This window comes from Mauremys reevesii, linkage group 12 (assembly GCF_016161935.1).
Source record: "Mauremys reevesii isolate NIE-2019 linkage group 12, ASM1616193v1, whole genome shotgun sequence".
Taxonomy (NCBI): domain Eukaryota; kingdom Metazoa; phylum Chordata; order Testudines; family Geoemydidae; genus Mauremys; species Mauremys reevesii.
Window position 1 is genome coordinate 32,922,910 of NC_052634.1, and position 14,554 is coordinate 32,937,463.

The 14,554-nt window shown below is 56.8% G+C and overlaps 2 non-coding genes across 2 annotated transcripts; both read left to right on the plus strand.

Annotated features, from left to right (window-relative positions):
• Positions 1-4,050: 4,050 nt before the first annotated feature.
• TRNAK-CUU lies at positions 4,051-4,123 on the plus strand. The gene has a single exon. It is a non-coding gene; the product is annotated as a tRNA-Lys (tRNA).
• A 3,512-nt stretch (positions 4,124-7,635) lies between these two features.
• Positions 7,636-7,729, plus strand: TRNAI-UAU. The gene is made up of 2 exons: positions 7,636-7,673; positions 7,694-7,729. It is a non-coding gene; the product is annotated as a tRNA-Ile (tRNA).
• The last annotated feature ends 6,825 nt before the right edge of the window (positions 7,730-14,554 follow it).

Consider the following 14,554-nt stretch of genomic DNA (forward strand, 5'->3'; position numbering starts at 1 on the left):
GCTCCGCAGTCACTGCGATGCCGGTGCCCCTCACTCCCGACCCGCAGCCCCCTGCGCTCCCTCCAGTTCTGACAGTGCCCCTCACTCCCAACCCGCAGCCCCTGCTATCCCAGTCCTGATCTCCAGACTCACAGCTCTGCTGGTGTTCCTCACTCCCAACCCACAGCCCCTGCTATCCCAGCCCTGACCTCCAGACTCACAGTTCTGCTGGTGCCCCTCACTCCCGACCCGCAGCCCCCTGGGCTTCCCCCAGCTCTACCAGTGCCCCTCACTCCCGACCCGCAGCCCCTGCCATCCCATTCCTGACCTCCTGTGACGTTATGAGTGTAATATGATATTTCATTGAAAGGTGACAGGGCCAGAAAGAGTTAATCAACTCACCTCACAGACTGACCTGACCCATGGGTGAACCTTAAGGACTGGTTAGGAAGATCTGTAAATGAACAGAGCTTTGAAATGCGAGTCTGCATTGTTAGAGGTAGAAGGGGAGATGTTTGCTCAGGTCTTGTGATGTCAGCAAACAAGTCTTGTCTATTGCTGTAGTTTTAATTCAAAGATCAGAAAAGGAATATTAACATTTATAATGATACTTGAGTGAAATAGTATTATTGTCTCTGTGCCTCTTTGAAGGTTGTGCTAAGCTGTGTCTGAACTGTTTAGTGGGTAAATTACCCTGTGCTAATTGCCAGGATGTTTGGGAGAAGAAGTTAAGCCTATTGTTTTCTCAGGCCGCAAGGCTGCTGGAAATGTATAAGAAGCCTGGGACACGGTCCTTCTTCATCTCAGATCTGCTTTGGGTTTCAAGAGGGGGAAACCTTAAGCCACAAGGACTGAGATCCCGAGTCATTGACTGGAGTCACCCTGAATATGAACATTGGACTATAACCTCTCGACTATTTCTAAAAGGTCTTTTAGCAACTACAAGCTCATCTCTGCTGTGTCTGAACCTCAAGAATTGTATTCAAGTCTGTCTGTATATTGATCTTTTAACCAACACTCTCTCTCTTTTCTTTTTTAATAAATTTTAGCTTAGTTAATAAGAATTGGCTATAGCGTGTATTTGGGGTAAGATCTAAGTTATAATTGAACCTGGGTGTGTGGCTGATCCTTTGGGGTTGGAAGAACCTTTTCTTTGATATGATGAGATCAGATTTTCAGGAATCATCATCATATCTGACGTGTGTGTCTGGACGGAGGCCTGAGGCTGGGCACTTTAAGGGAACTGCGTGGTTTGGACTCTGAGTGACCAGTGAGGTGCTACAGAAGCTGTTTTGTGCTGGTTGGTAAATCTAAGCATTGGAATAACCACCAGCATTTGGGGTTTGTCTGCCCTGTTTGGTTTGCAGTTCACCCTGATTGAGTGACCTCAGCTGGCTCCCACGGGCAGCACCGTCACACTGCTCCTTTCTAGTCACACTTTCTACACATCTAACATTAGTATATAATGTAATACAGATCTACCCCAACACCTGCGGGAGGTCCTCTGGTAAGGCGGATTCGGCGGCAGGCCTGTGGGTGGTCTGCCGGTCCCGCGCCTTCGGCGTAACCACCACCGAATTGCCGTTGAAGCCGCGGGACTGGCGGAGCTCCCGCAGGCACTCAGCCTAATCCGCATTACCAGGGGACCTCCTGCAGGCAGCCTGACTGCCACCCTCACAGCGATCGGCAGGCCGCCCCCCCACCCCCCCCCCGTAGCTTGCTGTGTTGGTGCCTGGAGCCGCCCCTGTCCCTGACCCAGGGGAGAGGATATTGGAAGTTGAACATCCAGAGCTTGCAAGATAAAGGAGCAGGGAGGCAAAGCCTGGCGGTGTTGGCAGAACGGGAAAGCATCAGAGGGTTCTATGGCAACCAGGGGGATTGGTGGGAGTCGGTGAGGGAGGAGTTGGCGGCTTTGTTCCAGCAGTCGGGCAAACACCACAACATTAAAGAAACCAACAGCGCCAAGTCCTGCAGTGTCACCTGTGGGATTTCCACAAGAGCATCCAGGCAGGGGAGCCAGACAGCGTGTGACTGTACGACCGGATCAAGCGACAGCTGCCCGAGTTCCAGGAGATGAGGCTGCAGTTGGCTGATATGAGCAGGAGCACCGAGTGAAGGGAGGGGCGGCCTCCCCTGACATTTTTGCAGCCTGCAGGGAACGGAGACAAAGCAGGGGGATGCAGGGACTCAGGGCAGGACCCACGGATCCGGTAGAGCAGGACCACAGTCGCTGGAGGAGGAGAGAGAGTCCCGCGAGAGGAAGCCGCTGGTGGGAAGCAATAAGTGCAGAGTGCAAACCAGCCAGATGAGAGTCACAGGGGTCTAGGAAACAAAACAGCAGTAGGTCCCATGGTGTAATGGGCAGCACTCAGGGCTTTGAATCCTGGAATCTGAGTTCCAATCTCAGTGGGGCCTCTGGCAGGTATGTTGCTTTGCTGCAAAGCCCTGGAGCTCAATGTGCTTCGTTGCTCTCTCCCTGGCTGAACTAGAGTGATGTTTTTTTTCTCCTCCTCCTGGGTCACTGGTGCCCATTGGCGATGGGTCTCTGGCCCAGCTGGGCGCCATAGGGTGGGGTCCTAGAACTTAACCGTCTGGCTAGAGATTCCTGTGGGTTGACCTGACGTTGGGTTTCTTGCTGCTTCACCTGATGCCCACAACTTTGGTCCCTGTAGCTGCAGCTCTTCCTCTTGCCCACATGGCACTTGAAGAAAGCAGTGCCAGGGCCAGGCTTGATAGGCAGGAGGGAGGCAGAGTCCCAGGCTGGAGCCCAGCACCTCGCCTCCTCTGGGCACCTGGAGCAGAGGCGGCTGGTGCTGACAGCTCTGAGGGAAGGCTAGAAAGCCACAGAGCGACTGAGGGCGGGGCTAGACGAGGGCAGGACCATGCCTATGTGTGGCCAACAGACAGGCAACAAGACTCCCGGCCAGCCTGCTCCCTGCCATGCCAAACCCCCACTGAAGGCCACCCACAGACCACCATGCGGGGCGGCTGCTGATGGTCTGTGGCCAACATCAGAAGACGGTAGGAAAGCAGGGCCAGCCCACCTGGTGGGGCCTCTAACCGTTCCCACTCAAGGTGCTCACTTTTGCAGTGGGGCAGGAGATTTTACCCCAAGAGGCTTTTCCCCAGCTGGCGAGAAGCAGAGAAACACCCAGGCTCCCAAGGTGCTATGTAGCAAGTACCCTCCAGCACAGGGACAGATGCACACTTGGAAGAGGGAAACTGCTCCACGCACTAGCCCGGGCAGCCGCCCATTTTCTCTGGCAAGTCAGGAAGGGCAAAGGCGAGACTGGAAGCACCTGGGGCTCATGCCCCAGCCTTTGTGACGCCCACCCCCCAACTCCTTCCCGGGGCTCTAGCTGCAGCCAGAGCATTGGCCTGAGCGGCCAAGAAGAGGTTCCAGCCCTGAAGGGAGCAGGACGTTCAGCACAAAGGTAAAACTGCAGCAATACAACCATAAAGTGACTTGAACCCTCAATCACTTAATCCAAAGTCAGATACCTCATCCATTAAACCATGAGCAAAGCTACTTCATGCACTTATTTGGAAAAGGTGGACACTGTGTTTCTTGGGTCATCTACTAAGGGGAGGCGAGACTCTCTGGGCACAAGAAGTCGAGTTCCCAGCGACACGTGAGACTTAATTCTCTGGAGCCAGGTGCAGGGCTCTGGCAGGGAGGCTCAGGCATGGGGGATTGGGGTGCAGCAGATGGACTCGCTGTCTAGGTGCTCAGATTTAGTCTCACTGAGGAGGAGAAGGAATCCTGCTGACAGGTGAATAATAGGAGATATACCAATCTCCTAGAACTGGAAGGAACCTCAAAAGGTCATTGAGTCCAGCCCCCTGCCTTCACTAGCAGGGCCAATTTTTGCCCCAGATCCCTAAGTGGCCTCCTCAAGGATTGAACTCACAACCCTGGGTCTAGCAGACCAATGTGCAAACCACTGAGCTATCCCTCCCCCCAGGCAGTGGCTGTGCAGAAAAAGAGGAGGGGTTCCTGGGACTTTTTGTGTGTCTCTCGTTTGCCTGCCTGCTCGCTCTTGTGCTGAACGGTGAAGATGATCTCAACAAGCCCAGGTAGCTCAGTTGGTAGAGCATCAGGCTCTTACTCTGAGGGTCCAGGGTTCAAGCCCCTGTCTGGGCGCTCAGCTTTTAAGTTGCCTTGTGTGCCAGGAGCCAAACTCTGTTCACAGCCACACAGGGATTCCCAGAAGCTGTGGCCATTTCCTGGAAAGGTTCCTTTCCTCAGGAATCAGGAGAGAGGCCACATCCACAGGAGCAGGCCTAGAACACGCAGTCTCTGGTTGGCAGGAAGCGCTGTGGGGCCAGGTGCTGAGAGAGCCCAGAGGGGGAGCAGCAGAGATGGGGGGAAGAGAGACAGAGAAGCAATGAGGACAGAGCACAAGTGTATGGGGGGTTCAGGTCTGGCTATTGTGGGGAGCTTCCCTGGTTTATACAGGACCCTGGTGGAATTGGCTGGCGGAAGGATCTGAGTCCCCACCCCCTTACCCAGAGGCTGCCTGACCCCAAGGACGCTCTTTCTACTCTGGTGTGTGGCAGAGACCTCGTAACCCCAACAAGGCTGGGACCAGGAATCCTGGGGGGTTTGATGACTCCCAATCTTGTCATGATCACTTGAACAGAGCTACAGTGTCTCCACTCTGGGCACTTCCCTGACCCACTCCTCACTGCATGTGCTTCAAGCAAACACCATTTACTACCCAGCAATCAATGTAAAACACAAGGAAAGATGGGAAAGGAAAACACGTCACCCTGTTCTGTGGCGCAGGGAGATCACAACCAGCGTCTCTGGAGGGTCAGGGCAGGTCAGTGTCTCCCTCACATGTCCCAGGCCTCCTCCCCAGGCCCTGGCTGTGCTGCAGGGACACCACGGGCTGGACACTTGCTCTGGCAGTGGCCACGTGCTCTAGGTGACAGGCCCCTTGTTCCCAGTGTCAGCCCCCATGTAGGGGATATGATCCCCCCACCCCCAAAAGTCTGGCCTGCAAGGTCTCTTGACGGGTGGCATCTCCTTGCACTGGGCCTTCTGCCCAGGGTCCCCCTCGCTCTCCCACGCTGCTCACTGCACCCACCTCCAGCCCCAGTGCTGCTGCGGCTCTGCCTCCAGCTCCCTGGGCTGCTCCTCTGGCTCCGCTTGCTGCAGCTCTTCTCCCCGCACAGATCTGCTCCCTGGGCAGCTTCTATGGCTCGTGCTGCTGCGGCTCGGCTCCCAGCACAGATCAGCTCTGGTTCTCCCTGGCTGGTGCAGCTCTGCTCCCCGGCTCTTCTCGGGCTCCTGCTCTCTCCTTAGCTCTGCCCCACTCTGGCCCGGGCAGTTCCAGCTCCCACGGAGGATGGGACCCCCTGGCCTGGTGACTCCCTCATTACACTGCCTGGCCTGTCAGTCCGGCTAACTTGGAGCTTTGGCCTCTCCCCATTGCCCCTGGGGACTGTCAGTCTCAGGGTCCTGATTTCCCATTGGCCCTTCCCCCCTCTATTGGGACTGGGAACTAGCCAACCAAAAACCCCACTAAGTTTTAGTAAGGGGCCAACAGTCCCTTACATGAGCCAGCCCTGTGAGGGTCACCGATGTGCAGAGAAGGCAGCATGAGCTGGTCCCATGGTGTAACGGGCAGCACTCAGGACTCTGAATCCTGCAATTTGAGTTAAAATCTCAGTGGGACCTTGTGTTGGCTTGTGGTAAAGCCCTGGAGCTCCCAGGGCTCAACTTCCCTGTCTCCAGCTGTGCAAGAGCCAGTCTCCACCCTCCTGCTGGGTGACTCACCCACTGGAGCCAGGTCTTGGGTTGTGATGGCCACAATGGGTTGGGGCTCTAGAACTTGTGACCCTGATGCCTGTGGTTTGACCAGGTGGTTGGGATTCTTGCTGCTTCACATGAGGCCCACAAGTTTGGCCATTTTGCTTGCAGCCACGTTACTTCTTGTCTACCTGGCACTTGAAGGAAGGAGGGCCAGGGCCAGGCTTCATAGTCAGGGCTAGGTAGGATGGAGGCAGAGTCCCAGGCTGGAGCCCAGCACCTCTCCTCCTCTGGGCACCTAGAGCAGAGGCGGCTGGTGCTGATGGCTCCAAGGGAAGGCTTAAAAGCCACAGATCAACCAAGGGCAGGGCCAGAGGAGGGCAGGACCATGCCTAGGTGTGGCCAGCAGACAGCCACAAAGACACCCAGCCAGCCTGCTCCCTGCTCCCTGGCATGACAAACCCCCACTGAAGGCCACTCACAGACCAGCATTCGTTCAGCGGCCAGCATCACAAGGTGGTAGGAAAGCAGGACCAGCCCCCAAGTGGAGCCTCTGACCGTTCCCACTCCAGGGGCTCCTTTTGGCGGTGGGGCAGGAGATATTTCCCCCAAGAGGCTTTTTCCCAGCTGCTGAGAAGCACAGTACCCGGTGTTTGCTCTTGCGGTGAAAGGGGTTAATACATTTAGGCAGCCTGGCTAGCTCAGCTGGCAGCACCTCTGGCTCTTACTGTGAAGGTTGAAGTTACAGTTCCCTGTCTGGGTGCTTGGGGCTCCTCTTCAACAATACAACACACAATCTGCCTAAGCCCCCACCCAGTAACCTGGGGAAACTAACCCTGGCCACTGGGTGCCTCTAAGAGGTGATACTTTCCCCACTCACAACCACTGAGTGTAGAAAAGAAACTTTAATAAAAAGGAAGAAAATCACCTTGTATTAACTTGTGAAAACACCACAATCAGGATTCATAACACAACACTATGAGCAAAACACCCCCCCCCCACAGTGCGCTGGGCAGTGGCCTTTTGCCTCGGGCTCCTAAATCCAGACCCCAGAAGCTCTGTGGATGTGCCCCTCCCTTCACTGCACCTCACCCACAGCTGCTGTCCTGGGTCAGTGAAAACCCAGAGTTCACCTCTCACCTCCTGGGGGGAAAGCCCCTTTCTCCCTCCGCTGTCTGGCCACATTGCCGGCCACTTGCCGTTCCCCCCTGTCACCGCTCTGCTGGCCACCCTCTCTGCTCTGGGACGTCTTGTGGTCCCACCAGGAGCGGAACAGGCTCCCTAAAAGTAGCGGCCACCAGAGCCCAAACAGTAGCCCCACCCCTTCTACTCGAGGCCACGCCCCTGCCCCACCCCTTCTCCCCAAGGCCCCGCTCCTACGCTGCCTCTTCCCCCAAGACCCCACTTCCCGCTCACTGCTCTCCGTCCCCTCCCCCCCCCACTCGCCCTTACGGTCATTACAAAGTGGCAGGGCAGAGCCCCCCCATTTTTTAAAGTCCTGGGGTGTTGTTCCCCCCTGTTCAGGCCCCCCTGGGGCCCTGCACTTCACACAGCTCTCCCTGATTTCAGCTGTTAGTGAGGGAGCCTCACTGCGAGCACAGACTGGGCAGTTCGTTGCATGAGAGACACTGTCCCAAAGCAAGACTAATGCTTAGAGCTGGTTATCAGTGATTTCAGATCTGTTGGTCTGCAGCAAGACTCTCCATTGAGTCTTAACCAGCTCTGTTATTACACAGGGAAGAACAAAAGGGTCAAATGGGGCCTGGAACCCTTAAGAAGAATCCACCCCACCGAGTACAACACTTGTCGCTACCTGCTCTCAACCCCACTGAGAATGTTTTGGGGTCACTCCTTGCCTGTATCAACCTAGGGGGTTTGGAGAATCCCCATTAACAGGTGCTCCAGTGGTGCAATTGGTTAGCACATAGTACTTATAGGGCAGTGCTGAGAGGAGCTATGCTGAGGCTGTGAGTTCAAGCCTCACCTGGAGCACTGGTTTTCATTAGCCAAATGGTTTCACCCCCTTATTTGGCCCTGTGGAAGGTAGAATTCCAGCCCTGGGGACCCTGAGGAGGGGAGGAGTCAAAAACACCCCCTTCACTTGTTACCTCCTCTCCAGAGCACAGATGAGAATCTACCATCCTTTCTCCCCCCTCCCCCAGCCCCTTTGCCAGGATCCCTCAAGCAGAGCCTGGAGTCCTGCCCCTCCTTGACCCCTGAGCCTGGAGGGAGAGGAGCAAGTAGCCATTGTCAGAGGGCTTTCCCTTCCCCTGCCCTTGGCTCTTGTCACACAATCAATAAGCAGCGAAAGGCCAGAAGTCGGAAGCGCAGACAAAGGGATGGTTACTGGGGTTAGTTTCCAAGCAAGCAGATTCCAAAGCCCTTCACACCAGTCGGGCTTATCTCTATAGACCGACAGAGTCTGTTCCACGTTGTTCCCTTCCCAGCTCTGACACCGCAGAGCGTTTACCCCACATCCCTACAGACAATTCTTCCCTGGGTGCTGGCGGGTGAGTCCTGCCCACACGCTCAGGGTTTAGCTGATCACCACATTTGGGGTCAGGAAGGAATTTTCCTCCAGGGCAGGTTGGCAGAGACCCTGGGGGGGTTTCACCTTCCTCTGCAGCGTGGGGCACGGGTCACTTGCTGGAGGATTCTCTGCACCTTGAAGTATTTAAACGACGAGTTGAGGACTTCGCTAGCTCAGACATAGGCCAGGGGTTTGTTACAGGAGTGGGTGGGTGAGAGTCTGTGGCCTGCGCTGTGCAGGAGGTCGGACTAGACGATCACAATGGTCCCTTCTGACCTTAAAGTCGATGAGTCTATGAGCTCTGACACTGCAGAGTGTTTACCCCACGTCCCCCTTCCCAGCTCTGACACCACAGAGCCTGGCCTCTGTCCCTGTTCCCCGTTCCCTATTCCCACCCCCCCGTTAGCATGATTCCAATTTCCTCTTCTACTTCCTGTCTGACCCCAGTTTATACAGTAATATTCTCAGCTAGACCTTAACCAGTCATTGTAACTGACCAATTCTAACCTATTGTAACAGAATTCTCTAACCAATTACATCCCACTCCCCTAATTAACTTACACCCAGCAACATTAATTCTGCAGCAGACAGAAACAATTAGAGAACCAGACAGATTGACAATAGAAAAGTGGGGGCCAGAAAGCTAAACCCTACAGAAATGAGGGTTTCCCAACCACACCCATTGAGAAGGGATTTCTTGCCAGACCGGATGCTCCCTTAAGATCTGTTTCTTTATCTGGTGGTGATGGGCACTATCGGGACAGGATCGTCTTCCTAACAGCCCAACCCCACCTTAGTTCAGTGTGACGGGTTTGGGAGGTCAGGATGGGACCGTTCGCTTCCCAGCTTATGGCTGCCCCTGCTGCTTAGCCAAAGGCCTTAGCCTATGAACAAGGGCTCAGACTCTCCTAGGGAGAGAAGGCCCAGACACAGGCAGACTGGGATTTTGGGTCTTTGTTTTATACCCCTGTCACTAGCTAAGTGATAAAAATACACCTAAGTTCTTACAGTCTAGGCCTGTCCAGGCAGCCTGAATATCGCTATTCTAACAGCCATCAGTCCCTGTGGGAAAATGATCTATTCAGGGTTGTCCCTAGACATTTTGGTGCCCTACACGGCACCCCCGTCCCCCAGCCCGAGCTGGCAGAGTGGAGCAGGCTGTGGCCAGGTCACTCCACTTCCCGCCGCCCGGGAATTGCAGGGCAGGCCCGACCCCACACTCACGGGGCGGCGGGAAGTGGAGTGATCCGGCCCCAGCCCACTGCACTCTGCTCCCAGCCTTGGAACTTGGGGGGTGGGGTGGGGAAACACCCCCCAACAATCACCAGCGGTGCAGCTGGGAGCTGGTGGAGCAGAGCGGGCTGGGGCCAGGTCGTTCCACTTCCCACCGCCCGGTGAGTGCAGGGTGCACCTGATCCCTCCTGCAGTCCACCGGGATGTAGCTCAGGGGAAGGGGCGGAGTGGGGGGGGGGGAGATGGGATGGCGCAGGGGTGGGAAGAGGCAGGGTAGGGGCGTGGGGGAAGAGGCGGAGCAGGGGCAGCTTTCCTGGCCGGCTCAGCCAGTCGGGGGATCGGGCTGGCCGCTGGAGCAGTACGGAGCTGCATAGGGCACCAGGAAAAATGGGGCAATTTGGTGCCTCCACATCCCTTCACCAGGCAGTGTCCCTGTTGTGTGGGCTGTCTTCATAGGTCCTTTCTCAATCTTTCTCACCCTCTTGTCTTGAGTCTCCTGTGTCTCTCTTTTCAAGCACAGACTAACTCTGGTTGTTCAGAGGAGGGGAGGACCATGCCTATGCATGGCCAGCAGACAGCGACAAAGACCCCTGGCCAGCCTGCTCCCTGCCATGCCAAACCCCCACTGAAGGCCACCCACAGATCAGCATGCGCAGCGGCTGCTGATGGTCTGTGGCCAACATCAGAAGACGGTAGGAAAGCAGGGCCAGCCCCCCCGGTGGGGCCTCTAACCGTTCCCACTCTCCGTGCTCACTTTTGCAGTGGGGCAGGAGATTTTATCCGAAGAGGCTTTTCCCCAGCTGGCGAGAAGCAGAGAAACACCCAAGCTCCCACGGTGCTATTTAGCAAACCCCCTCAAGCACAGGGACAGATGCACATTTGGAAGAGGGAAACTGCTCTACATGCTAGCCTGGGCAGATGCCCATTTTCTTTGGCAAGTCAGGAATGGCAAAGGCGAGACTGGAAGCACCTGGGGCTCATGCCCCAGCCTTTGTGACGCCCACCCCCCAACTCCTTCCCCGGGTCTCTTGCTGAAGCCAGAGCATTGGCCTGAGTGGCCAAGAAGAGGTTCCAGCCCTGAAGGGAGCAGGACTTTCAGCATGAAGGTAAAACTGCACAAGCACAACGGGACTTGACCCCTCAATCACCTGATCCAAAGTCAGATACTTTATCCATTAGGCCACATGGTCACATAAGAAAACTCTCTCCAAGTACTTCTTTGGAGAAGACAGACACTATGTTTCTCAGACTAAGATCATCTACTGAGGGGCTGAGACTCTCTGGGCACAAGAAGTTGAGATCCCAAAGACATATGAGACTTAATTCTATGGGGTCAGGTGCAGGCCTTTGGCAGGGAGGCTTAGGTAAGGGGGACTGGGGTGCAGCGGATGGACCGGCTGTCTAGGTGCGGAGATTTAGTCGCACTGAAGCACAGGAGGGAGGAGGAATCCTGCTGATGGTCAGTGGCTGTGCAGAAAAAAGGGTGTTGATTCCCCCATCCTAAATGGGCTGGTTGGCTTGACCCTTCTCCCCTCTGCGGAACGTGGTGGGGACTGTAGCTCGCCCCTCGTGGAGCAGGAAAGCACAGGTGCAAGGTGCTGGGCTCCGATGCACCTGGAGAGCAGCTCAGGTGAGGTGGGGCAGGGCCTGTGGTTTACGTTCTGTGTTGCCTGGTGCTGGGCCATTGCACAATCCCCAGCCACGCCGCACAGCGCACCCCGAGAGGCGGTGGGGGGCCAAGCAGATGATCCAGCATGAGGGGGAGAGGATGTGTGGTTGGGGGAAGAAAGGCCTGGGGCTGCACTGGGGGAGTGCAGAGCAGGGGTGACACCCCAGAAACCTGCAGCAAAGGGATGGACAGGTGGATAGAAAAGGCAGTGAGCCTAAAAGGGGAGTGAGGTCTAGTGGTCAGAGCAGGGAGGGGGCTGGGCGCCAGGACCTCTGGGTTCTATCCCTGGCTCTGGGAGCAGAGGGGGGTCTAGAGGTGAGAGCAGGGGGACTGGGAGCATCTTCCTAATTCACAGGGTAGTTCTCTTCCCAGCTCGTGCGAGGGCGGGCAGCGCCACCAGCCCCATTTCCTGGATAGGAGAACTGAGGCCCAGAGAGGCTGAGTGATATGCCCAAGGACACCCGGGAAGTCTGTGGCAGAGCACAGCATGTTTCTCCCCCTCCCGACCCGCGGGGTCTGGCCTGCTACTGGGTGGTGCAGGGGCGGGGTCTCAGGAGAGGGAGCAATGGGAGGGCGGGGTCTCGGGTCACTGTGTGGGTGGGGTCTCGGGTGAATGGGTGGTGCAGGGGTGGGGACTCAGGGGGAAATGGGCAGTGTGGCATTGGGGACTTGGTGGAAGAGGCGCTGTGAGGGCAGGGTCTCGGGGTAAAGGGGAAGCATGTGGGTGGGCTCTCGGGGGAAGGGGCGGGGCAGGGGCAGGGCTTGGGGGGAAGGGGCGGGGTGTTGGGGCGGGCACAGCGGGGGCAGGGGCGGGGCTTTGGGGCGGGCACAGCGGGGGGCGGGGCGGGGCTTTGGGGGCGGGCACAGCGGGGGCAGGGGCAGGGCTTTGGGGCGGGCACAGCGGGGGCAGGGCGGGGCTTTGGGGGCGGGCACAGTGGGGGCTGGGAAGGACTCATTCCGGCCGGGGCGGGTCTGTCCGGGGTGTCACTGTCCCTGCAGCGGGTGTTTGGAGCCGGACTCCCCCGGTGCCGAAGCCCGGCGCACCCACCCAGACCCGCTCACACCCAGCGCGGCGCGCGGGCGGCGGGCGGGCGGGGCGGGGTTACAGCCCCGGCGAACAGGCGGCGCCGGGAACATCCCCGCGGGGCGGACACGTGGTTCCAGCCCCGCCGGGACAGAGCCAGACCCGGCCCGGCCCCGCCCCGACCAGCCGCTTTGTGCCGGGGGCGGGGCTTCATACCCTGCACGGGGGGGGCGGGGCGGGGCTCTCTGGGGGGCGGGGCGGGGAGGAGGAGATGCGTTGCGGGGGGGGGGGGGGGCGGGGTCAGGTGGACCCAGGGACCCCCCCACACCATGGCTGGAGAGGACGGAGGCGTCCCCGGGCAGGCTGGGAGTTGTAGTTCCTGGCTCGTCTAAAAGCGGAAGTGACGGGCCGGTTGCTCAGACAACGCGCCCCTTCCCGGTGCACTCTGGGAAGCGTAGTTCTTTCTCTCTCTCTATCTCTCTCAGGCGGCCTCTCTGGGAGGAGGGGCCGTAATTCGTCACTTCGCCGCGCCCCTCCCCGCTCCCTGATTGGCGGAGAGAGCGCGGGACAGAGACTCGGCGCGTGGGGGGAGGTTCCCTCCCGCCGAGGCTTCGCTGCCCCGCCCCCCCGGCGCGCGCTGCGGCCGTTGGGATTCGAATCCCGCTCGCGGCCCGGGGCTGCGCGGCTCAGTCCCCGCTGGGCACCAGTGGGACCCGCCCGGCGCTGCTGGGGTCCCAGAGCGGGGCCGGTCCGGGGGCCGGGGCTCCGACCCCAGTTCCAGGCCCAGCCCCTGCCCCGGAGCAGCCCCACACGCGGCGGCCTGGGGCGCGGGGCGGGCGATGTCCGCCCCGGGCGCAGGGACCCAGGGGCGGGATTGTCGCAGTTCAGGGCTGCAGCCTCGTCACCCCGGTCACTGACTGAACCGCAGAGCGACCCGGGATCCGCCTCCCCCGCGGCCCCGCCCGCTCACCCCATCCCCCCTCCTCTGTCACTCCCCCCCACTCACTGTCACCAGGCGGGGGGGCTGGATTAACATGGGGGCGAATCAGATCAGGCCCTGGCCCTGTGGGGAGGGGGTTTCACTTGTTGCTAAAGGCCGGGGGGAGCCCTCAGTCTCTGTCTGATTGTGTGTGTCTCTGTCTCCTCAGGATATTGGCGTTGAGTTTCCTGGGTGAGACGCTGCTGATTCAGAAAAGGATTAGACATTTATATGGACCATATCATCCAAACTTCGCTGGGATACAAAATGTAGAAGGGATATAAATCCTCATGCTTCAGGATCTAAGCCTACCACCAACTGATAGGGGTCAGGAAGAAACTTCTCCTATGGGCAGGTTAATCCATAATTGTTTGATATTGTGTTTCTCAGACTTTCCTCTGAGGCAGCTGGGCCTGTGACTTGCCCTGAAAAATAGATCATTGGTGGGCCTTTATATTATGGGGCTGATCATTTTTTGTTTTATGGTAGTGTTTAGATGTGCCAACCAAAATTCAGGGTCCCATTACAAAAACATAGTAAGAGATTGTCCCGTGCCTCAAATACAATCTAAACAAATAGACAAGATAGGCAAACAGTAGGATAAAGTATTATTAACCTCCATTTATAGATGGGGAACTGAGGCAGAGATGAAGGACCAGATTTTCAAAGGTATTTAGGTGCTTAAGATGCAAACAGATGCTTAAAGATGCTTTTGAAATCCCACCGGCAGGTTAGGTGCATAACACCCACCGATTTCAATAGGAGTTAGGCGCCAAACCTAACTTAAGCACGACTGGTCTATTTCCCGTTCCAATTTTCACCAAAACCAATACGGTTCTGCTCACTGATGCCTAGAATATTGCTGGAATTTTGGAATTGCTTGGATGTGGTGTTCACAAGTTCATGTTACAAGCAGAGAAATGCCATCAGGTAGAGTGAAGAACTCACATTACTCAGTAAACAAGTTTTCAAATGTTTTCCTCATACAGATCACTTCTTCAGATAAAGAATATTTCTTCTCCCAACCCGCCCTGCCTCACACCTACAGTACCCCACAGCAACAAGAGAGCTTAGTGACATGAAAAGGTAATTTTAGGACAGGATTAAGGGCATGGGTGCAAACCAAGTGGTTTAAAAGTGGTGGGTGCAGTCAGTCATTACATGGTGATGTACACAGTCTGTGACATCACACTCCATTGCCAATGAAACAATAGTGACATCTCGTGCAGAGAAGTGTAAACAAGAAGCAGGCAGCATTATCTTCTGCAGATATAAACAACTTCTTTGTCTGAGTGATTGGCTGAATAAGATATTATATTACGCCCATAACATCACAGGCCATAGGTGGTCAAAACACCTGACTTTATGGTCACCGCTGTGGT